A 25,478-nucleotide genomic window follows, 5' to 3' on the forward strand; every position below is an offset into this window, starting at 1 on the left:
AGAAATGTGTGTTGTCCACGTCCCTGTGCAGAGAGCTCTTCTATCTACTTGTGAATATGTCTGGCCACAAAGGTCAAATTACTGACATTTACAGTACCTATTTATTACTTTCACTTAAGCTAAATCAAGCAATAATCCTATTTTTAGGGGTGCCTGGGTGGCTCAGTCTGTTTAGCCACCTACTCTCGTGTAGGCTCAGGTCATGATCTCACAGGTCATGGGATCCACCCCAGAGTCCGGCTCTGTGCTGATGGTAGATGATAGGATTCTCTCTCTCCCTCTCTCTACCCCTCCCTGATCTCTCAAAAATAAACTTTAAAAAAAAAAAAAAAGAAGAACAACCCTGGGGTGCCTGGGCAGCTCAGTCAGTTGACCGTCACACTCTTGATTTTGGCTCAGGTCATGATCTTGAGGTTTGTGGGTTTGAGCCCTGCGTTGGGCTCTGTGCTGGCAGTGCAGAGTCTGCTCCTGTCTCTCTGTCCTCCCCAACTTGCTCGCATGCTCTCTTTCTCAATAAATAGATTTAAAATAAATAAATAATCCTAGTTTTAAAATTTCCTCAACTTCTGGTCACCCCCCCCCCTTTTTTTTTTTTGCAAACAACCAATCAAAAAGATCAAGCTTCACATTGTTTCTATTTTCTCTGCCATTAAACATAAACCTCTTCTTACGTTGTCATTCTCCAGAGAAGCAAATTCTTGTCTCCAGGGCCCAGATGCATCATAAGCTAGAGGGTGATGATGCCAATGAACTAGAAAGCATATCAAGAGAGATCTGGCCCAATGATGCCAGGTCTTAATTTTTCAAAATAAGATGGAAATCCAGGCTTTTACATAAAATCTCTAACATTTTAAAGTTGGCAGCTAATTCAATTCTTAAAAACAACGAAAGGGCTACAAAAATGTCTGCTAAATGTACCTGAACCTTTGGCTACCAGTTTTCATCTCTGGCATAATTCCTACTGCCAGAAAGCTCAGTGCATCAGCACACTTCATGGGAGAACTCATTGAATCGGCTGAAAATTCCTCAAAAGTACAGGTATTGTGTGAAAGCCTAGATTTTCAATTTCGAGGTGTCTAACTTCAGGGAGATTTAATGTCTCCACTTCTCTCTTATTTTTAAAATATTTATTGACTGTTCCCGCTGGCCTGTAGACGTCAACCTCTCAAGTATTTCCTATCTAGACCTTGAAACAGAGCAAAACAATAGAAGTACTTTGATGGTAGTATGAACAATTAGCACCTCCAACGTTTTCTTGGTATTTATTCATACCATCCCCATACAAATATTAATATAGTGAAATACCCAATTTATATATACTCTCTATAAGCTTTCTAATTTCTTTTTTTAAATCTTTTTTAATGTTTATTTATTTGTGAGAGAGACAGAGAGCGAACAGGGGAGGGGCAGAGAGAGAGGGAGACACAGAATCTGAAGCAGGCTCCAGGCTCCGAGCTGTCAGCACAGAGCCCGACTCGGGGCACAAACCCAGGAACTGTGAGCTCATGTCCTGAGCTGAAGTCAGATGCTTAATCGACTGAGCCACCCTGGTGCCCCATAAACTTTCTAATTTCTTAAGTCCTGGTAGTGAAAAGTGTATTTCATTCAAAGTAGAAGACGACACCAATGCTTCTCAGACTGTTTATTTCAAGGCTGAAAAAATAAACTAATGCCTAATGAGAACATCAGTGTCCAGACGATTACAGTGGGCAGTGACCTCAGCTTGAAACATCTACTGTTTTTTAGCATAAGAAAGTCAGAAGGGGGAGGTCCACCTGGCTTGCTCAGTTGGTTAAGCCTCTGACTCCGGTTTCAACTCAGGTCATGATCTCACGGTTGGTGAGTTCGAGCCCCACATTGGTCTCTGTGCTGACAGCCTGGAGCCTGCTTGGGGTTCTCTCTGTCTCTCGGCCCCTCCCCCACTCTCTCTTTCACTCAAAATAAACTTAAAAAAAAAAAAAAGGAGGATGCAGGAGAAGGATTAGAGGCTCTGGCACCTGATGTCCCTTCAGTCCCACTACAATATGTGAGCACATCCACCTGGACTGCTGGATGGCCAAAGGTAATTCTGGGACTTTTCCCCCAGAGATAAACTGGAAGAGAAATGTGTATCACTGAGATTTAAAAAGGAAAAAAGAGGACGTATGAATGAAGTGCGGAGTTGAGGATGCAAATATACATTGTAACTCCTTCCTAAAAACTGCCTTTCCCCTAAGCTGACAAAGTGCACCGCAAGGCGTAAAATTTCATGAGCTGCTTTGATGTGTTTGAGCCTCACAGGGACCCTTAGGCCTAAGTGGGCTCTCCTGCTCTGGCCGGATCTGCCTCCCACTCAGCAGGAAATGCTCCCCACGCGGCTGGTTCAACATTAGACCAGCTGCCCTCCACCTCAGCCTCAACCTACCGGGTTTCACCTCCTCACCTGTGCACAACATTATTCAAACATGCCAGTCACATCCTCCCAAGAAATCGGGGCCACCTCGTCCTCTTGTTACTGCAAAGCCTGCATCCCAAAGTCCCGGTTTGTTCCTCGTGCTCCCCTGTGGCCCTGGATGTCGTGCTGAGAGTGTACCTCCGTCTGGCACCAGGTGTCACCTGTTTGTCCATCCTCAGAACATGAGGGCAGGTGGCCCCCCACCCCTGGCACCAACAGGGTGAAGGGGAGATGAACAAAAGGGCAAATTACCTCACTGAGCAGTCATTTGAAAACTTCTCCCTAGTTCACCCCTCATTTATGTAACTTTAAAAACAGCATCACAGGGGCGCCTGGGTGGCTCAGTCAGTTGAACGTCTGACTTCGGCTCAGGTCATGATCTCTCAGTTTGTGAGTTCAAGCCCCGCATCAGGCTCTGTGCTAACAAACAGCTCAGAGCCTGGAGCCTGCTTCGGATTCTGTGTGTCTCTCTCTCTCTCTCTCTCTCTCTCTCTCTCTCTCTCTCTCCCCCTCCCCTGCTCATGCTCTGTCTCTCAAAAATAAATAAATGTTAAAAATTAAAAAAAAACAAAAACAAACAAACAACAAAAAAAAAAACAGCATCACCTATCCCCATGCAGCCTGCTAAGTTCTCTGCAGGGAACACACATGACATCTTTGTGGTCCTCTGCCCACAACACGCGAGTCTCTGGGTCGTCGGGATAGTCAGGGTATGTGATGACAGGGACTTCAGGAAGCAGAAGGGCAGACGGACCACAAGGGAGGAGACTGGAGGAGCAGGAGGCAGGGCAGCATTCCCTGCAGAGTCAGGCAGGATGCGAGCAGTCTGTTCCCCTGATGCCGCCAGATCTTTCAACCGGATGTGTGACATCAGACTGTCTCATGGCCTAGAATAACAACGGAATGGACACACCACATCCTGACATCCCGAACTTACCACACAGCGATAGGGTCTGTATTCAGCATAGCTTTCTAGAGTGGTTCAGTAAGGCCGGATGCATGATTAAAGGCTTTCTTACAGTTAGGACACAAACGCAGACTTCTGCCCTCTGTGGATCCCCTGATGATGAACAAGGCTTGACCTCTGAATGAAGGCTCGTCCACACTCCTCACACTGATGGGGCTTCTCCCCATTGTGGATCCTCAGGTGTGGAGTAAGGCTGGTGCCCCCTCGGGAAGCTCTCCCCCATTCCTTATACAGGTAGGGTCTCTCTCCTGTGTGGCTTCTCTGATGCTCCGTGAGTCCCGACCCCTGACTGAAGGCCCTCCCACATCCATGACATCTGAAGGGCTTCTCTGGTGTGGACCCTCAGATGTCCAATAAGGTGTGAGCTTTGCCTAAATGATTTACTGCACTCTTTACACCCAGAGGGTCTCTTCCCAGTATGGATTCTCCGATGACGAACCAGGCCTGTGTCTTGACTGAAGGCCTTCGCCCATTCATTATACCGATATCGTTTTATTTTATTATGAATTTCCTGGTGTGAAAGAAGGGCTGATTTATAACTGACAGCATTCCCACACTGGTTACATTGATAGGGTTTTTCCTGAGTATGGATTCTCCAGGGGCAAACCACCCCTGAGCTCTGAGCAAAGGCCTGCCCACACTCCTTACATTTGTGTTGTTTTACTCTTATGGGGTCGACCTTTTGCTGTCCTGATTTGCCCTCACATTGAAGTTTCTCCACATCTTGCATCCTAGAAAACATCCAATGTGCTCCTTTCCGCGGAACTTGGCTTTGGAGCAAATTCACCACTCATAGTCCTGGTTCAGCCTTCTGCTGGAAGAGCAAGTCAATGATTTAAATGTCACATGTCCCATATAAAGGGTTTTGATGAAAGATTAGGATAGATAATTGAAAGCCATCATCCTAATGGTTTTTGACACTCACTGCACCTATGAGTCACAGAGAATGAAGATAAATAAATAAAGGCCCTCAGGGCCCTGGCCCAGATCTAAACTCAAAATGGCGGAATGAAATGAAAATTCCCCAAGAATCTTCCAAAAGTCCCCACCAAACACACCTTCCAGTATTTTCCCCTGGTATAGTCGGCCCACACAGGATCTGGGCTGGCCCGTGACCCACTTTATTCAACAGAATGTGGTGCAAGTAAAGCTGTGTCAGCGCAGGGACGAAGACTTTACCACCGTGCGTCTGCGTCCTTGAGATCCTGAGCTGCCCTGTAAGTAGGTCAGTCACCCTCTAGAGAGATGGCGGGAGAGCCCATGAGAACCTGAGGCCACAGTGTCTCTAGAGGCCTAGTTTTCTGCCTCCTGATAAGGCAGGAGACAAGGGAGCAAGGTATTTTGGGCAGCACAGCCCAGGAGGGCCCTGGATAACACAAACTGGTATCACGTGCAACAGAAGACACCCTCAGAAGTGTGGGAGACAATTCATGGTCGTTCCTTTCAGCCACTACGTTTTGGGGGTGGTTTGGTAACGGAAACAGACAGCTGAAATGCCAATCCATCAGCCAGTTTTTGGTGATGCTCACGGCAACACCATGAATTGGGTGATAGATTTAGGAACTGAAACCTAAAAATTAAGTAAGTGGCCTAGGATCACATGGCAGGTAGGTGGTAACGTCTGGCCTGGGACACAGGTCTACAGGAATCCTCATTTGTCTTTCTGCATCACCCTGCGTGCTCCCTGCACTCGCTCCGCAGGCAACCACCGCAGCCTCGCTGCCCTGTGATGGATCTACCATGGCGATTCAGTGCCTGTCATCTGCGCCTGCACTTACGGGAAGTTTTTCTCCCAGGAATTCCACACAAGTGTCATAGACTTTTATATAAAGACACCCACTGATGCACTGTGCGTAATAAAAATACTACAAACAGGGGCGCCTGGGTGGCTCGGTCGGTTAAGCGTCCGACTTCGGCTCAGGTCATGATCTCACGGTCCGTGAGTTCGAGCCCCGCGTCGGGCTCTGGGCTGACGGCTCAGAGCCTGGAGCCTGTTTCAGATTCTGTGTCTCCCTCTCTCTCTGACCCTCCCCCATTCATGCTCTGTCTCTCTCTGTCTCAAAAATAAATAAGCGTTAAAAAAAAAAAATACTACAAACAGCTTAGATGTATATCAGCAGAAGACTAGTAAATTAATTATAATATATGTATGCAACACAAAACTAAAGACCTATTAAATGAATAAAGTAGTTCTATTGATAAGAGTAGTATTATTTAGGGGCACCTGGGTGGCTCGGCCTGTTGAACGTTGGACTTCGGCTCAGGTCATGATCTCACGGTTTTGTGAGTTTGAGCCCCACATCAGGCTCTCTGCTGTCAGCACAGAGCCTGCTTTAGATCCTCTGTCTCCCTCTCTCTCTGCCCCTACCCTGCCTATGCTCTCTCTTTCAAAAAAGACAAATAAACTTTTTAAAAAGTTGGTGAGCATATTAAAAAAATAAACTAAAATGTACCCAGGATTTGTCTTAATCAAGGAGGCATGGGAAGGACTATCATGAAGAAGTTTCGATCTCCACAGATCCCTAGGAACAGCAGGTGTGGCACCTCGTGCAGGCCACGTAGGAAGGCAGGAGGCAGGAGAGGGGAAAGTGTGGCCTAGAGCTTTACTGGAGTTTTCCAGAGAAGGAATAGGCAAGGTAGGATAGGTTGCTGAATGAGCTCAGAATCACATAGTTTGAATGATTCTACAGGGATGTTCTGCGGTTATCCACCACCTTGCCCCGGGGGGGGGGGGGGGGGGATTTACAGCAGGAGAAATAGGAGACTGGTGTGCAAGAGTCTGATAAAGGAGCCTGATAAAGGAGCCGGCTGGGGAGCGGACTCTGGATTATCTGGTTCAAATATGAAAAGGGTACTTGCAGGGAGTTCTCCACTGTCTCTAGGAATCAGCTAGCTCTCCCAGGGGCACCAGGATCAATGCCGGAACATCAAGAATATAGAAAATAAGAAAATACAGTCCATACAGGATAATACCATTTGACCTGGGGGGCCTGGGTGGCTCAGTGGGTTAAATGTCCGACTTTCGCTCAGGTCATGATCTCATGGTCAATGGGTTCGAGCCCCACAGAACTCTGTGCTGACAGTTCAGAGCCTGGAGCCTGCTTTGGATTCTGTGTCTCCCTCTCTCTCTGCCCTACTTCTGCTCACGCTCTGTCTCTCTTTCTCCGTCCCTCAAAAATAAATAAACATTAAAATAACAATAACAAAAATAATCCACTTGACCTAAAAGAGGGACAGGGGCTTGAGAGGCATGGAAAGATTTTAGAAATATGTATATATTAGAGAATGTTGGAATGGAACTTTTATTTTCATTATATGTCCTTCTCTACTACAATTTTTGAAATATAAACTATTGTTCTATAATAATAGCCCTTTTAATAATTAATTTAAAAATATAATACTAGAATCTATTGTAGTAAATGTATGGTAGATTTGGGCATCTATTTTTTTAATGTTCATTTATTTTTGAGAGAGAGCTAGCAGGGGAGGAGAAGAGAGAGTGAGACACAGAATCCTAAGCAGGCTCCAGGATCTGAGCTGTCAGCACAGAACCCGATGTGGGGCTCGAACCCACTAACAGTGAGATGGTGACCTGATCCAAAGTCAGATGCTCAACCGTGAGCCACCCAGGCGCCCGATGGGCATCTATATTTTTAAATAGTTCCTTGGTGATTGGGTTCATAGAATTGAAAAGTGCTATCTTAAGCAGAACATAAAATAAAATAAAATTAAAATAAAATAAAATAAAATAAATACAAAACTAAAATTCAACAATTTTGAATATCTTAATTCAAAATTAAATCAGCTCTGGATATGCTCACTTTGTAAATAACCTTTTGGTGTTAAATTTATTCTACCCCCAGACACCACTTTTCTTGCCAGAAATACAGCTCCCAGGCGGATGCAATCTACTCAGTGCTTCAAAACCTCCACCAGGATTCACATTTTGAGGCTTTGTTCTCTTGCACAAGCCTGTGCTCCCAAGGATCACACTTTGGCTGGACGGTCAGGGCTGATCTGCAAGGCTCACAGGTCCCACGTCCTTGTTTGTAGAGCTTGGCTTCAACCTAAGGACATACAGGTAGAGCTGGGTTTACAAGACCATCACAGATATCGGGCAATAGCTAAAACCTCAAAATTTGATTTAAAAAAATCTGCTACGGGGGCGCGTGGCCGCTCAGTGGAGCCCGCGATCTCGGGTTGGAAGTTCAAAGTCCTCGCTGGTTGTAGAGATTACTAAAAAATAACATGTTGTAAACAATTCCTATGGATACAGGAAGCAGAATAAAGAGATCTGTGTCATAATCAATTCACACAAAACACATAAGCAGCAGAGCTTCAAAGAGAAAACAAAAGGACAACGCTTTAGCCCAGCAACAAGGGCCGGAAATCCCCTCGCTTACACAGGCCCCCTCTCTTTGCTGGCAGACCCTTGGTGTCTAATCAAGGAACGATGGATTAACCTTTCCCCACCTGTTGTGTGCTGTCTCCAAACTCTCCAACACGGTCACCGCCTCCTCCCCGCTCTCCGGGTGCTGTCCCCGCACCCAGGCCTGGAGCTCGGCGGGCAGGATGGTCAGGAACTGCTCCAGCACCAGCAGCCCCAGGATCTGCTCCTTGGTGTGCGTTTCTGGGCTCAGCCACTGGCGGCCCAGCTCGCGGAGCCGGCGCAGCGCCTCACGGGGCCCAGGCGCCTCCTGCCAGCGGAAGATCCCGAAGCGCCGGCGTTAAGACCTCCTGATAAAGGTGCACCTCCCCCAGCCATCCAGGCTTCTGCTCCCAGGAAGGGTCCTTCTCTTCCTCCACCTTCACTACACTCAGAGCCTCCTGTTCCTCCTTGGTGTGGACCTCAGGAGTATGTGTCTATTTCTGGGCTCTCTATTCCATTCTGTTCATCTATTTGTGTATTGTTTTTGCCAATATCATGTGTCTTGATCTCTGTAGATTTATAACTGGTCTTGAAGTCAGGGAGTGTCAGTCCTCTGTTGTTCTCCTTCAATGCTGAGTTAGCTATTCTGGGTCTGTGGCCTCTCTGTATAGACTTTAGAATCAATTTGTTGGAGGGGCGCCTGGATGGCTTAGTTGGTTAACTGTCCGACTCTTGATTTCAGCTCAGGTCATGATCTCATGGTCATGGGATGTAGCCCCGCACTGGGCTTTGTGCTGATAGTGTGGAGCCTGCTTGGGATTCTCTCTCTCCCTCTCTCTCTGCACCTGCCCCGCTAATGCTTGCTCTCTCTCTCTCTCTCTCAAAATAAATAAATAAACATTAAAAAAACCAATTTGTTGGTATCTACAAAAGAACTAACTGGGATTTTACTGGCATTATATTGTATCTAATAATTTAATTGGGAGGAATGACAATCATGACAACAGAGTCTTCTATCCATGTACATGAAATATCTCCTACTGTATTTAGATCTTTGATTTCTTTCATCAGAGTTTTATAGTTTTCCTCATGGAGATCTTGTACACATTTTGTTAGATTTATACCAAATTATGTATTTGTCTTTTTGGTGCTAAGGTAAATGTTAATTTCAAAATCCTATTGTTCATTGTTGTTATATAAGAAAGCAATTGACTTTTCTGTATTAAGCTCAATCCTGCCACCTTGCTATAATCACTTATTAGGTCCAGGAAGGGTTTTTATTTTTATTTTTGTGTTCTTTAGGATATTCTACAGAGACAATCGTGTTATGGCAAACGGCCAGTTTTATTTCTTCCTCCCCAAACGACATTACTTTCATTTCTTTTTCTCATTTTGTTGCGTTACATAAGTCTTCCAGTATGGTGTTAAGTGGGAATGGTGAGAAGGGACGTCTTTATCCTCTTCCTCATCTAAATAGGAAAGCATTTGTTTTTTTTACCATTAAATATAATGCTAGCTGTAGGTTTTTGTAGATGTTAACAAGTTGAGGAAGTTCCCTCTCTATCCCTAGTTTGCTGAGAGTTTTTATAATGAATGTGTTAGATTTTGTCAGATGCTTTTTCTGCATCTGTTGATACATGACATTTCTTCTTTAGCCTATTGATGAGATAATTACATTAACTGATTTTCAAATAGTGAACCAGATTTGCACACCAAGAATAAATTTCACTTGGATATAGTATACAGTTCTTCCTATACATTGTTGGAATCAATTTACTCATATTCTAGTAAAGATTTTTCAATCTATCTATGAAATATATATTGGTCTGCAGTTTTCGCATCTTGTAATAACTTTGTCTGGTTTTGGTATTGGGATAATACTGGCCTCATAAAATGAATTAGGAAGTATTCCTCTATGCTTTCATTATCTTTAAGAGATAGTACAGCATTGGGGTGCCTGGATAGCTCAATTGGTTAAGCGTCCCACTCTTGATTTCAGCTGAGGTCATGATCTCACAGTTTATGTGTTTGAGCCTTGCATTGGGCTCTGTGCTAACAGTGCAGAACCTGCTTGGAATTCTCTCCCTCTCTCTGTCCCTCCCCTGCTCGCTCTCTTTCTAAAATAAATAAATGTAAAAAAAATGATATAGTACAGCATTCACATAATTTTTATTTAAATATTTAGTAGAACTCACCAGTGAACATATCTGTACCTGGTACTTCGGGAAGATTAATTATTGTTTTAATTTCTTTAATAGATATAGGCCAACTCAGATTGTCCATTTCTCCTCGTGTGAGTTTTGGTAATTGTGTTTGTGATTTTGTGACTTGTAATAAAAACCATATATTTGGTCTTCCTCCCCATTCAGTGTTGAGAGTGACAAAGAGATCTTTTGTTATGTTAATAGGGTGAATTTTAGGAAGCACCTCAGGGTGGGGGCTTGGTTGTCAGAGGGGCCAACCATGTGATTAGAAGGTTGGAACTCTAAGTAAACCCCCCCCGCCCCCCACCAGCAAGGGGTGGCTGGAGATTGAGTTCAATCACCAATGGACAATGATTTAATCAATCATGTCTATGTAATGAAGCTTCCACAAAAACCCAAAAGAAGGGGGTTAGGAGAGCTTCCTGGTTGCTGAACACAGATTTGGGAAGAGTGGTATGCTCAGAGAGGGTATGGGAGTCCTGCACCATTCTTCAATACCTTACCCTGTGCATCTGTTCCTGAATTCTATCCTTTTATAATTAACCAGTATTCTAGTAAGTAAACTGGTTCCCTGAGTTTTGGAGCCATTTTAGCAAATTAATCAAACCAAAGGATGGGGTCATTGGTCCCTCCCATCTATAGTTCGTTGTCTGAAGCTCAGGTAACAACCTAGGACTTGTGATTGGCATCTTAGGTGGGGAGAGGGGGCAGTCTTGCAGGACTGAGCCCTTAACAGAGAAGATCTGATGCCATCTCCAGGTAGATAGTATCAGAATTAAGTTGAATTGCATGACACCCACCTGATATCTGAGAACTGCTTGGTGGTGTGGGAAAAAAAGACCCACACATTGTAATTGAAATCAGAATTGTAGTGTCCTTCAAAAAATTGATATGATTCATCTAGGTTAAAAAATTGTGGGCATAGAGTTGTTCATGATATTCCTTTTTTTAATATCTATAGAATCCACAGTGATATTAAAATTTGTGTCTTCTTTCTCTCTTTTCCTTAGCTAACTTGGCTAGAAGTTTATCAGTTTTATTGATCTTAAAAAAAATACAAACAAACAGCTTTTGGTTTCACTCATTTTTTTCTATTGATTTCCTATTTTCAGCTTCACTGATATCTGCTCCAATTTTTATTTCTTTTTCTTCTGCTCATTTTGGACTTAATTTGCTCTTCTTCTAATTTCCTAAAATGGAAGCTTACATTTTTGATTTTAGACATCTTTTCTATTCTAATATATACATTCAATGGTATAAATTTTCCTCTAAACAATGTTTCTGCTTCATCGCACAAATTTTGAGAAGTATTCATTTAGTTCAAAACATTTTTATATTTCTCTTGAGACTTATTTGACCCATGTTTTATTTAGAAGTATGTTGTTTAACTTCCAAATATTTTGGGATTTTCCACTTATCTTTCTGTTACTGATTTCTTTTAAATCCGTTGTGGTCTGAGAGCGTACTTAGTATGATTTGTATTCTTTTAAGTTTGCTAAGGTGTATTTTATGGCCATCGGACTGTGGCCAATATTGGTGAATGTTCCATGGGTGCTTGAAAGAAATGAGTATTCTGCTGTTGTTGGATAAAGTATTCTACAGATATCAACTACAACCAACTGAATGACACTGTTATTCAATCCGACTATGTCCTTACTCGTTTTGTGGCTACTGGATTTTTCCATTACTGAAAAAGGGATGTTAAGGCCTCCAAATCTAAGAGTGGATTCATCTATTTCTCCTTGCATTTGTACCAGTTTTTGCCTTCTGTATTTCGACACTCTATTGCTTGGTGCATATACATAAAATATTGTAATGTCTTCATGGAAAACTGACTCCTTTGTCATTATGTAATGTCCCTCTTTATCCCCAGTAAATTTTCTTGCTCTAAAGCTGGCTTTGTCTAAGATTAATATAGTTACTACAACTTCCTTTTAAATTTTTTTATTATTTTGTAATTTACATCTAAGTTAGTTAGCATACAGTGCTATAATGATTTCAGGAGTAGATTCCAGTGATTCATCCCCTATGTATCACCCTGTGCTCATCCCGACAGGTGTCCTCCCTAATGCCCCTTGCCCACTTAGCCCATCCCCCCTCCCACAACCCCTCCAGCAACCCTCAGTTTGTTCTCTGTATTTAAGAGTCTCTTACGTTTTGTCCCCCTCCCTGTTTTTATATTATTTTTGCTTCCCTTCCCTTATGTTCATCTGCTTTGTATCTTAAACTCCTCATATGCATGAAATCATATGAGATCTGTCTTTCTCTGACTGGCTAATTTCGCTTAGCATAATACCCTTTAGTTCCATTCACACTCTTTCTTTCTTTCTTTCTTTCTTTCTTTCTTTCTTTCTTTCTTTCTTTCTTTTTCTTTCTTTCTTTCAAGTTTATTTTATTTTGAGAGAGAAAAAGAGAAAGCACAAGCGGGGGAGGGGCAGAGAGAGAATCCCAAGCAGGCTCAGGGTTTCAATCTCACGAATCGAATCATGAGATCATGACCTGAGCCAAATCAAGAGTGGGATGCTTAACTGACTGAGCCACCCAAGCACCTCTACTCTACCTTTTTTGTTTTTGTTTTATTATTTTTGAGAGACAGAGAGAGACAGAGTGTGAGCAGGGGAGGGGCAGAGAGAGAGGGAGACACAGAATCTGAAGCAGGCTCCAGGCTCTGAGCTGTCAGCACAGAACCAGACATGGGGCTCAAACCCACAAACCAGCTGTAAGATCATGACCTGAGCCAAAGTTGGACGCTTAACTGCCTGAGCCCCCAGGCAGCCCTCCACCTTTTGTATGATGAGTGTTAGCATGGTGTATCTTTCCTCATCTCTTTAATCTGTGTCTTTACATTTAAAGAGTGGTTCTCGTAGAGAACTTAAAAGTTGGGTCTTGATTTCTTTTTTTAATTAAAAAATTTTTTTTAATGTTTATTTATTTTTGACAGAGAGAGAGAGAGAGAGAGAGCATGAGTGGCGGAAGGACAGAGAGAGAGGGAGACTCAGAATCCGAAGCACGCCCCAGGCTGTCAGCACAGAGCCCTACGTGAGTCTCGAACTCACGAACCGTGAGATCATGACCTAAGCCAAAGTCGGATGCTTAACCGACTGAGCCACCCAGGCACCCCTTTTTCCTTTGTTTTTAATTCAGTCTTTCTTTTTTTTAATGATCTAGGAGGTTCCCCCCACCTGCCTTTTTTTTTTTTTTAATTTAAATTTTATTTAACCAGCCTCTGTCTTTCAATTGGTATATTTAGACCACTGATTTTAAAGTGATTATTGAAGGGCACCTAGCTGGTTTAGTTGGAGGAACATGTGTCTCTTGATCTCAGAGTCATGAGTTCAAGCCCCACATTGGGTGTAGAGATTACTTAAAAATAAATAAAACTTTAAAAAAATGAAGTGATTATTGGTGCCCCTGGGTGGCTCAGTTGGTTAAGCGTCCAACTTCAGTTCAGGTCCTGATCTCACAGTTTGTGAGTTTGAGCCCCGCATTGGGCTCTGTGCTGACAGCTCAGAGCCTAGAGCCTGCTTCCAGTTCTGTGTCTCCCTCTCTCTCTGCCCCTCCCTCACTCACACTCTGTCTCTGTCTCTGAAAAATGAATAAATGTTAAAAAAATTTTTTTAAATGAAGTGATTATTGATATAGTTCAGTTAATACCTATAATTTTTGTTACTGTTTTCTATTCATGGCTCTTGTTTTTTTTTTTTCTTCTTCCACTCTTTCTGCCTTCTGAGGCTTTAATTGAGCATTTTATCTGACTTCATTCCTCTCCCTTAGCATATGAATTATACTTTGCCTTTTGCCTCAAAGTTCTTATTCTTTTCCCTCCTTTTAATTCTTTTCTCCTTGCCTTTCAGTTTGGCAAGTTTCTATCGGTGACATTTCTTCAACCTCTCTGGTTCTTTGGCCTCGTCCAGTCTATTGATGAGTCCTTCAAAGCATTCTTCATTTGTTAGGGTGTTTATTATTATTATTTCCTTTTCATTAATTCTTCAAGTTTCCATCTGTTTACATTACCCGTCTGTTCTTGCATGTTGTTTACTTTTCCCATTAGAGCCTTTAGCATATTAATCATAGTTCTTCTAAATTCCTGGTCTGGTAATTCCAACATCTCTGCTGAATCTAAGTTTAGTTTTGATTACTGCTACCTTACTTTAAATTTTAAAATGTGATTATTATTTTTTAGTAATCTCTACAACATAGGGCTAAAACTCATGACCCTGAGATCAAGAGTCACATGCACTATCGACTGAGCCAGTCAGGTGCCCCTGCTTTTTACCTTTTAGTGTGCCTTCTTTTGTTGTTGTTCTTTGAAAACCAGACATAATAAACTAGGTAAAAAGAACTGAGGTAAATAGGTCGTTAGATAAATAGTGCGGGATTTTATGTGTTTGTAGGTAGAATTTGGGTATTTATTGTTTGCTATAGCTGTAGGTATCAGAGCTAAAGTTTGGTCTGGTGTTTGTGTTTTTGCCTTACCTTTTGCTTCTGGGTTTCCCTCTGGACTTCTTAAATAGAACTAAGCTGTGCAATTGTTCCAATTGTTTCCCTTGTTATATAGGATCCCTATTAATGTGGCGATAGGGTGAGGGGAGAGCAGCATTCTAGAGTCCTGAGATTAGGTTTCAGTCTTTCAGGGAGTCTGTGACCTTGGACTGTGATATTCACAAGTTCTTCTCAGTTTTTGTTCCCTTTCCTTCCTTACATGAGACAGTAAGGACAGAACAGGCTGGGGCTTGCTCTTCCCCTGTATGGGAAGGTAAGACCAGGCCTGGGTATTCCCTTCCCCTACATGGAATGAATAGATTTTAATATTTTTTATTGAGATATAATTCACAGGACATAAAATTCATCCTCTTAACGTGTAATATTCAGTGATTTTTAGTATATTTACAAATTTGAGAAACCATCATCACTATCTAATTCTAGAACATTTTCATCACCCCAAAATAAATCCACACCATTAGTAGTGTCTAATGATTGTCCAGTCTATTGATGAGTCCTTCAAAGCATTCTTCATTTGTTATGGTGTTTTTTATTATTATTTCCTTTTCATTAATTTTTAAAGTTTCTATCTCTGTTTACATTACCAGTCACTTCCCATACCTCTCACCCCTGGCAACCATGAATCTACTTTCTGTCTCTGTGGATTTTCCTATTTGGGACATTTTGTAAAATAGAATCATACACTATGTGGCCTTTTTTTGTCTTCCTTCATTTAGTGTAATGTTTTCAAGGTTCATCCATGTTACAGCATGTATAAATACTTCATTCCTTTTTATGGTTGAATAATGTACCATTATATGATTATAGCACAATTGTTTATTCATTTATTAATCAACAGAAATGGATTGTTTCTACTTTTTTGGTTATTATGAATAGTTCTACTGTGAACATTTATGTACAGTTTTTTTTTAATTTATTTTTTAAAATTTACATCCAAATTAGTTAGCATATAGTGCAACAATGATTTCAGGAGTACATTACTTAGTGCCCCTTACCCATTTAGCCCATCCCCCCTCCCACAACCCCTCCGGCAACCCTCAGTTTGTTCTCCATATTTATGAGTCTTGTCTGTTTTGTCCCCCTCCCTGTTTTTATATTGTTTCCCTTCCCTTATGGTCATCTGTTTTGTCTCTTAAAGTCCTCATATGAGTGAAGTGATATGATTTTTGTCTTTCTCTAATTTCACTTAGCATAATACCCTCCAGTTCCATCCACGTAGTTGCAAATGGCAAGATTTCATTCTTTTTGATTGCCGAGTAATACCCCATTGTGTATATATACCACATCTTTTTATCCATTCATCCATCGATGGACATTTGGGCTCTTTCCATACTTTGGCTATTGTTGATACTGGTGCTATAAACATTGGGGTGCATGTGCTCCTTCGAAACAGCACACCTGTATCCCATGGATAAATACCTAGTAGTGCAATGGCTGGGTCGTAGGGTAGTTCTATTTTTAGTTTTTTGAGGAACCTCCATACTGTTTTCCAGAGTGGCTGCACCAGCTTGCATTCCCATATGTACAGTTTTTTTTTTTTAATGTTTTTATTTATTTTTGAGTCAGAGAGAGACAGAGTGTGAGCAGGGGAGGGGCAGAGAGAGAGGGAGACACAGAATCTGAAGCAGGCTGCAGGCTCTGAGCTGTCAGCACAGAGCCCGACTCGGGGCTCAAACTCACAGACTGTGAGATCATGACCTGAGCTGAAGTCAGACACTTAACCGACTGAGCCACTCAGGCGCCCCCATATGTAGTTTTTATTTGAACACCTGTTTTCAAATTTTTTAAAAAATATGTAACTAGGAGGGGAATTGCTGGGTTATATGGTAACTCTATGTTTAACTCTAAGTTTCTGAGGAACTTCTAAACGATTTTCCAAGGTGGCTACACCATTTTATATTTTCACCAGCAATGCAGGAGGGTTCTAATTTCTCTACATCCCTGTGAACACCTGCTCCTATCTTTATTATAGCTACATTACTGGGTGTGAAGTGGTATCTCATGGCTTTGATTTGAATTTTCCTAATGTAGAATGATGTGCATCTTTTCATGGACTTATTGTCCATTTGCATATCTTCTTGGAAGAAATATCTATTCAAAACCTTTGACCATTTTTAAATTGGGTTGTCAGTCTTTTTGTTGCTGAGTTGTAAGAGTTCTTTATGTATCCTGGGTACTAGACCCTTATCAGATACATGACTTGCCAATATTTTCTTCTGTTCCATGGGAGGTCTTTTCATTTTGTTGATAGTGTTCTTTGAAGCAAAAAAGGTTTGTAATTTGATGAAGTCCAATTTCTCTATTTTTAATTTTGTTTCTTGAGTTTCTGGTGTTACTGAAGAAATCACTGCCTTAACCCAAGGTCATATTTACACCAGATTTCTTCTAAATGTTTTAAAGTTTTAGCTCTCACCTTTACATCTTTGATCCATTTTAACTTAAATTTTTAAGTTTTAAAAATTGATTTTTGAGAGGGTTAGGGTGGAGCAGAGACAGGAGAATCCCAAGCGGGTGCAGAGCCCAATGTGGGGCTCAAACTCATGAACCAGGAGATTGTGACCTGAGCCAAAATCGACAGTCAGAGGCTTAACCAACTGAGCCACCCAGGTGTTCCTCCCAGATGTGTTTCTACTATCAGTTGCTTCTCTTGGATTTTGTGTCATTTGTCTTCTCATGTTCCTAATTTTTAAAATTTATTTTTGCAAAATTGCTTATAGAAATAGTTTCAGACCTAAGAGAATATTACATTCTTATAGAGACGACCTCCCAGTACCCGTGGGCACTGGCATTATGGAATCACTTAAATCCACTGTAGAGATTAGGATTCAAAGCAGAGCAGTGGCCCCTGTGAGAGCCTATGTGTGGTTCGTGTACTTTTAGAGGACAGTCTTTGGGGTCCCACATACTGGAGTGAGGGCATTTACCTGCACTACCTCCTACGTTGGCAGTCTCCAGAATCCAATTTTGGTGACTTTTTTTCTGTGACCCTATCAAGAGTTTGACTCACCCTCTCGGTACCCTTTCCAGAATCAGAAGATGCCCAAAGAAAGGATCATCTCCTTAAACATACACACTCTTTCACTCTAATCTTTTATTCTCAAATTAGCTCTTTAATGTGTTTGGATAGATTTTTTTAAAAAGCATTTTGCCCAGCGTCCCCACTTCTCAGTGGGAGAACTGGTCCATAGGACTCTGTCCACCATTACCCCAAGCAGAATTCCGGGTGCATGTTCTTGCAGGCTGAATAGCTATTAAGTGGTTTCCGTTCCAACTCCTATTTTAACATTCTAACCTAAGAGAACATTTACATGTCACTAATTTGATTAGTCTTCAAAAAGAAGAATATACCACAGGTAGTATTTCCCGAGAAGCTATGGACTCGGAGGTTAGAACTGACCTGCTGTAACTCTCAGAGGCAGGCAGTTTATCTCATTCTGTAAATTTAAATCAGACAAGTCCAGGATGTCACTCAGCCATTTGCGTCTATGTCCTTTCTACAACGAGGCCGAGAAAATACTGCTTTCGTAAGTCCCCAGTCTTCAGGAGCAGCTGGGTGGAGGAAGAGGGAGGGGCCTGCAGGAAAAGTCTTTCATCGGGGACTCAGCCCGGGGTGGCTGAAGAATGCTCTGGGCTGACAGGCACACCGTGCCGAGAATGTTCCTTTTTTCTCAAACAGCCAGACTTCTGGGAGGCACTAACTTATATCCCACATTCACTTGTTCAAAACTAACTGTTCCGGCCGCATCCTCTCATCTCTGTTAAGGTCGCTCTGTTCTTCCACGCCAAAACACTTGGGTCATTCTTGCCTCTTCTTTCGATCTCATCCATGAGCAAAATCCTTGTGTCATGGTCTTCGATGTGTCACCAGCATCCATCACTTCTCTGAGGTGATGGATCACCACCTCTGCTGAGCACCTGTGTCCAAGGCACTGTGGGTTCCTGCCCAGATTACCTCATTGGCTCCTAACCGTTCTCCTAGTTCCCACTCCTGTCCCTTTATATTCTTCACAAGGCAGCTAGAGGAATCCTTTCAAAGCCTAGGACCGATTACGCCACATCTTGGCTTAAAATCCAGCCATAAGCTTTCCATTTCACTCAGGGTAAAACCCAAAGGTCATTTCTATAGGCCATCTCCCTTCACCTGTGTCCTCCTCTCTTCTTGCTGTCTCACCGGCCGTGCTGTTTCTCCAGTATGTCAGCACCTTTGCACCTGCTACACTCCCTTTCTGGGATGTTCTTAGAAAAGTATTTTGTTTCCCCTTTACACACAGCATGGTCTGGTATGTAGCTTTTAGGATCGCACTGCATTTTAAGTAGCAGTATCAGTTCGCATCACCAGACCCTGAGAAGTCAGGCATTATTTTTGAAGTTGAGGTTTCTTTATTTCTATCTTGGAGATCTGCCTCACCCCACGGCGCCACCAGATGAGAAAGTACCTGCATTGTTTGGAAGTCTGCAGCTCTCAAAACCCATGTGGGCCGGGTGATATCACCATCAGGTTAAGATACCAGATAGATCTGTTAGTTCACACGGAAAAAGAACAATTACGTGCCAGTGCAATTTACACTGTGCGTAACCTGTGGGCCAGCAGTTTCGTTCCTGTGTATGCTCCCCAGAAAAACACTCCTAAAGGTGTTCAGAGCAAAGCTGGCGAACACCCTAAATGGCTTTCACTTAGTCATTAGAGCAAATGACTTAAGTAACCACCTCACAGCAGAGGATTCGACCTGCCTAGTGAATTGTTATTCACAATTCATTGGCTTCAAAAAGCAGAAGGGCATAGAATGAGATAGAACACAACGATTTACGGGTGACTGGAAGGAACTGGGAGAAATGGGACTGGGATGGGAGGGTAGAGATAAAATAAAATGTATAAAAACAAAAGGCCACACACAGACCAATGATTATGATATTCCATGAAGTGAGTTCACAACGAATCCACACTGAATAATAACCGCTCTCATTTGTGCACAGGCCTGGGAAGGCGGGAGATCCGATGACAAACTGTGACAGCTCCCTCTTCAGGCTGACTTGCTATCAACCCATAAGCAGAACCCTTCACTGAGCACATGCTCAAGCCTTCTCCGTATGGGTCACTATTCCTTCCATATATTAGACACACAAAGTGAACAAGGTAAATTTGGTCTGTTGTTTAGCAAATCACAAGTTCACATGGCCCACCCATGTGTCTTCATCTACTTTTTCTGCCCAAAGGCATAGGAAATTCTGTGAAACGATTTACCAAACCACAGATATCTGCAGCATTTCCCAGATACTAACACTCTAAAAATAAAAGGGAGTAAGTCTGGTAGAAATGCGTCACAGGAATTAATGTCAAAATCATTCTTAGAAAAACTATTTTAATTAGCATCATGAATTCCAAGCCAAAAATAAATGTAGTAACGTTTCAATCATCAAAGGTTGTGAATAAAGACTTTCCCCCCATTCTCTACCTTTGCTACAGAAAATGAAAGCTAACTGTGCCAAAGACAGTTCAATACCCATAGAGATCTGTCACAGATGTTTTAATTCACCTTTCCCCATGAAGTGACCTGACAAAGTCTCTAACAAACACTTGTCTTAATTCCATAAAATGCTCAAATGATTGTATGCAGTTGGATTTTTAAAGTTTTTATTTATTTAATAATCTCTAGGCCCAATATGGGGCTCAAACTCATGACCCTGAGATCAAGAGCTGCATGCTCTTCCTATTTAACTGTGATGCTTGATGTTGAGAAAGTCCTGTACTATACCTTTACCATATATTTGACAATTGAAGTTTATTTTTGTTGTGTATCCTTTGATGTCTGAAGAAAGAAGTTCATACCTGCCCCAGGCATAAGACTTCTCTCCAGTACAGACTGATGTTTGGTAAGATTTGAACTTTGACTGAAGGCTTTCCCGTATCACTTACACTCAAAGAGGAATCTCTGATCCACTGTAAGAACTGAGCTGCCGCTGAAAGGTCCCCAGAGCAGTCACACATATAGGGCTTTGCTCCAGGGTGTATTTACTGATGGAGAAGACTGATCTTAGTGAAGGCCTTCCCACATTTTTCCATTTACGGGTTTTCTGGCAAGAAGCGCTGCTTCCAAATGAAGACCTTCCGCCTACGCACTCCCGTCCAAGATGAATTTGTTTCTGTTTGATGAGAGCTGAGCTCACACGAACATTTATAGCACTGAAGATATCCTCACGGGTCCTCCGACACCTGACAAGACCCTCCCAGTATCCGCAGGCTTTGCCACATTCTTTACTCTCGTGGGACTCTCCTTTAGGTGGCTTCTCTGCTGTGCACTGCCACGGGACCTGGGTTTACACTGAAGGTCCTTCCGGGCTGAGAATCCTCATAGGGTTTCCTCAAGTCTGCTGGGGCTCAGTCAGGACTGCTGGTGCTCCAGGGTTCGTTTTCTCAGGGAGAGGCATTTCTGGATCACTCACGTTAGACTGAGCAGCAGATGCTTTTATCACAGCTGAAGCTGAAATTGTGGGCAAGGTGAAGGGAGAATTTCCCACTCCCAGGGCACCGACAGAAGTGCACTTCAGGGCAGGTTCTCCCAAGTGTCTTTACCAGAGTGATACTTATCAGATACTTATCAGTGAGACTTATCCCTTTATCAGAGTGATACTGTCCTTGGCTTGAAGCAGTGCAAGCTGTGAGTCCTCAAAGGGGCTCCTCCCTCACTTGGCTGAACTATTCAGAAGCCCCTGGACTTGTGGAGGCCCTGGGGAATGTTCCCATTTAGTCCTCTGTGCTAGACTTCCGCAAAACTCTGCAGGGAGATAGACTCCTTGCCTAAGGCCAGGAGTCACCCTCTGAAAGAACAGGTTGATCATGAAATAGGCATCCCTTCCTTAGAGGGGGGAAAGGAGTCAAATGTAACAAATGAGAGCAGCCTAGGAGAGAAATCACCCAGAACAGGGCTTTTCATATGAGAAAGTCCTAAGTAAGACTGTACACGTGTTTCTCATTAATTTCTGCTCTTTCCCTTTGCTTTCTTTGGGCTATTTTCCTGTGTTTTAAAAGTGCTCAAATATGGATGTTTGAGAGCACTTTTTTCAGCCTTTCTTCTCTTCTAAGTATATCATCTATATATCTTTTAAAATTTTTTAATGTTTTTATTTATTTTTGAGAGAGAGAGAGACAGAGCATGAGCAGGGGAGGGGCAAAGAGAGAGGGAGACACAGAATCGGAAGCAGGCTCCAGGCTCTGAGCTGTCAGCACAGAGCCCGACGCGGGACTCAAACCCACGAACCGCGAGACCGTGACCTGAGCCGAAGTCGGAGGCTTAACGGACTGAGCCACCCAGGCGCCCCTAGCATCTATATTTTTAAATGAAATAATTTACCGAAGGAGCTTGAAAAGGTACCTGGAACAGAGAAGGTCCCAATAGGTGGAAGTTACTACTACTAGTAGTATTCTCACTAACGTAAAATAGAAGTAAAACAGAAGGAAGGGACTAGGGAGGAGACGCAACACTTCTTCAAGTCACCTGTGAACGTAACCACATATAAAGGAGCAGACTAAAGAGGCCATCACATCAGCGAAGCATTTTACTACCTATCTGGAGAGATTACAAAAATCTCAAAGCTGGAAGGGATGTCAACATATTTGACATGTCTCCTTTATTTTTAAGGATATAGAAACTGAGGCTCAGCTAGGTGGCATTAGTCTAGCCTAAGATGGTTACTTAGAGGTAAAAACAGGTTGGAACCAAGGGCTCTCGAATCTCACCTTGAAAGTTTTTACCAGCATAACACACTGGCTCCTTGAAGCCCACGATGGCATAAGAACAACCTTCATGTTGAAACTTTCACGTTACAGCTTAGTAGTTAAGAGAACAGGTTGTCACCTTACACTCCTGGTTTCAATCCCCGGCTTGACCATTTCCTGGCCAAATGACCAAGTTATTTAATGTCTCTGTTCCTCAACTTCTGCAGCTGTAAAATGGTAGTGGTATGTATCTCATAGCACTGTTTGTTATTGACAAATACACACATAAGGCACTCAGAAAAAGCCCCGACACAGAAAGCATTCCATAAACATTGGCCCTCTCGATGGCAGATTTTATCAATTTTTTTGGTTCCTCATTGCCATCTTTGTAAGGATTATTTTCCCCCACCCTATCGTTATGCTTGGCTATTTGACCTGCTTTGGCTAATGAAACATAAATGCAAACGATATATGCTTCTCCTGTAAAAGCCACTGTGTGTTCCCACCACCGTTTTTCTTTTACTCCTCAAGCCTGGGTCCTGGAGTGGAGAGAACGTGTGCAGATCTGCACGTGAGCCACAGCTGACACACAACATAAGCGAGACTAAGTCCCGTACCGTAAGCAACAGATTTGGGGTGGTAGCTGGGGGTGGGGGGAGGTGCTGGTTACATAACAAAAGTCTAGTTGATCATAATGACACTAAGTCCACTTGTACACTCTCATACCATTTCGTGCACCAGCTGCCAGGTGTTGGTGGTCAGTTAACACAGACAAAAATCAGGGGCGCCTGGGTGGCTCTGTCGGTTGAGCGTCCAACTTCAGCTCAGGTCACCATCTCATGGTCTGTGAGTTCAAGCCCCGCGTCAGGCTCTGGGCTGATGGCTCAGAGCCTGGAACCTGCTTCCGATTCTGTGTCTCCCTCTCTCTCTGCCCCTCCCCTGTTCATGCTCTGTCTCTCTCTGTCCCAAAAATAAATAAAATAATTAAATAAATAATAAAATAAAATAAAATAAAATAAAAAATAATTAAAAAAGAAAAAATTAAAGTCAGAGGTGCACCTGGGTGGCTCAGCCGGTTGAGTGTCCAACTCTTGGTTTTGGCTCAGGTCACGATCTCACGGTTCATAGGTTCGAGCCCCGCATCAGGTTCTGTGCTGAGAGAGAGGAGCCTGCTTGGGATTCTTTCTCTCTCTCCCTCTCCCTGCCCCTCCTGTGTTCTCTCTCTCTCAAAATTAATAAATAAACATTAAAAAAAAAACAAGTAACAGCTAAGCCTTGAATCCCTGCTACGGCATTAACGAGACGCTCAACACGAGAAAGTGCTGGCACCTGCAGTGTTCCATTCTTACTCATCTGACAGCGTCAGGCAAGGGGCAGGAGAATCAGCACGGCTGTGGGGACTGTCTCACTGCCAAGAGAGCACTCCTGGGGGCCAGGAGGAAGGGGGGCGGGGGAGAGCCGGGAGTGGAGAAGTACCGAATACAGAGTTAGAGTGGGGAAAAGTGTGCTCAAGTTTCCTCTACCCCAGTGAGAGAGTCTTGGCAGAGTTGCTTGGCAAGGTCCCCAATACCAGGCCTCCAGGTGGAGGTGTGGCCCGCAGCACGAGGATGCCTACAAGCCCTGTCATCCTTGACTGCAACACAGAGACTGCACACGGTGGCTGTGCCTTGGAGGCCAGTGTGGGAGGGTGGCTCTGCCCCACGAGGGGCAAACAAGCTGGACTCCTCGGGTAAGACGATTTGTTCCACAGAATACCTAAATGTAATGTAAAGTTACAACAATTAGGAAAATGTGGTACCGACCCAAGGAAATAAGAATAAACCAATGGAACATAACAGAGGAACCAGAAACAGACCTATGCGTGTAGGACAATTGATATATGACACATGAGCCTTGTACAGCAGTGGGAAAAGACAGTCTTTCCTGTAAGTAATGCCGGATCCACTGGATATCCATATGGGAAAAGAATGAAATCTGACCCTCACTCATACACAAAAATCAGTTTCAGCCGAGTCACTACACCGTACACCTGAAACGAATGTAACACTGTACGTTAACTACAATGAAATAAAAAATTTTTAAGTTTATTTATTTTGAGAGAGAGACGGTGGGGGGGGGGCAGGGGAGGGGCAGAGAGAGAGGGAGAGAGAGAGAATCTCAAGCAGGCTCCACACTGTCACATGCGGGGCTCGAACTCACGACCACAAGATCGCAACCTGAGCCGGTATCAGGAGTCAGACGCTTAACCGACTGAGCCACCCAGGTGCCCCCAGACACATACTTTTCAACATGCTTTTCCCAAAGTCCCTTCCTTTATCCCTTTTCCTGGGGCCGAAGAACTCACTCTTCCTCTAAGATTTCACCCTCCTGAGGCCTTTTCAGTGGTTCCACGAGTGGTTCTCACACCTTCGGTGCAAAGTAGCCTGTACAAACCCAGTGGCTTTCTCGCTGTATTTACTGTTTTCTCTCTGCACCTTTCTCCCCAAGTAGACTGGGAGGCCCCTGAAGACTGGGGTGCTCTTTCCAGTTACCTTTGTATTCCTAGTACCTGGCACAAGGCCCAACCCACAGCAGGTGACCATCAACACTGTACTTTGAGCTCACAAGGAATAACCATGTTACATGGATCCTGCCCTCCTACCACTACATTCTTCAGCAGAAGAAATGTGTTTCTCCAGAATGTCTGCCCCCTTCAAAGTCTTCAAGACACTCACCACTTACTGCTTAGGATTCAGTTGTGCTGGTTTGGGGTGGGGTATGGCATCACTTCAGCGCTGATCTCAGAGGAGTATTCTCCGCCCAGAAGAGTCTGTCTGCAAACCTCCATCCTAGGGACAGACCGAGACAGTCGGGGCCAAAGAAGTGAAGGCTAAAAACACTGACGATAACAGAACAGAAATGGCATGGCAGGGAACTTTCTCTGGGACAGAGCGAGGAGAAACCAGTCTTCCTCAACTGTCAAAAGGCAGAAAGAAGCAGGACAAAGGAATTCACACCTTGACCCAATGTCGTAGGCAATTTCCTGGTGTTTTGTTGAGGCCCTTCATTTCTGCCTGTAAGTATGTGCCTTACTCTCTCCAGCACGCCCCATGCCTCGGCGAGGTTCTGTCTCCTCAGTGTGCGCTCCAAAACCGGGACCTTTTCTGCCTTCAGCCCCCACGTCCGTACTGAAACTTACCTGGGCAGAGTGGTAAGCACGCCTTCAATACCAGACTTCACGCTGTGTGTTCCACATGCAACCCTGACCTCAGTGCCTGACCGCACGAGTCGGCTCAAAGCTTCACGGA

The 25,478-nt window shown here is 43.3% G+C and overlaps 1 protein-coding gene across 6 annotated transcripts in view; it reads right to left on the reverse strand.

Moving 5' to 3' along the window:
- Window positions 1-7,230: 7,230 nt before the first annotated feature.
- Window positions 7,231-25,478, reverse strand: part of LOC122219385 (zinc finger protein 239-like) — a 28,626-nt gene continuing 10,378 nt past the window's right edge. For 2 of the 6 annotated variants that reach the window (XM_042937619.1, XM_042937624.1), the window contains 2 exons: window positions 24,906-25,019; window positions 7,231-7,468 (listed from right to left, as the gene is read on the reverse strand). The gene's annotated coding sequence lies outside the window, so the exon portion shown is untranslated. Of the gene's footprint in view, window positions 7,469-23,395; window positions 23,947-24,183; window positions 24,221-24,413; window positions 25,020-25,478 lie in introns of those variants that run through there. The other 4 variants (XM_042937621.1, XM_042937623.1, XM_042937622.1 and 1 more) reach the window with 4 other exon arrangements.

This window comes from Panthera leo, chromosome B2 (assembly GCF_018350215.1).
Source record: "Panthera leo isolate Ple1 chromosome B2, P.leo_Ple1_pat1.1, whole genome shotgun sequence".
Classification (NCBI taxonomy): Eukaryota; Metazoa; Chordata; class Mammalia; order Carnivora; family Felidae; genus Panthera; species Panthera leo.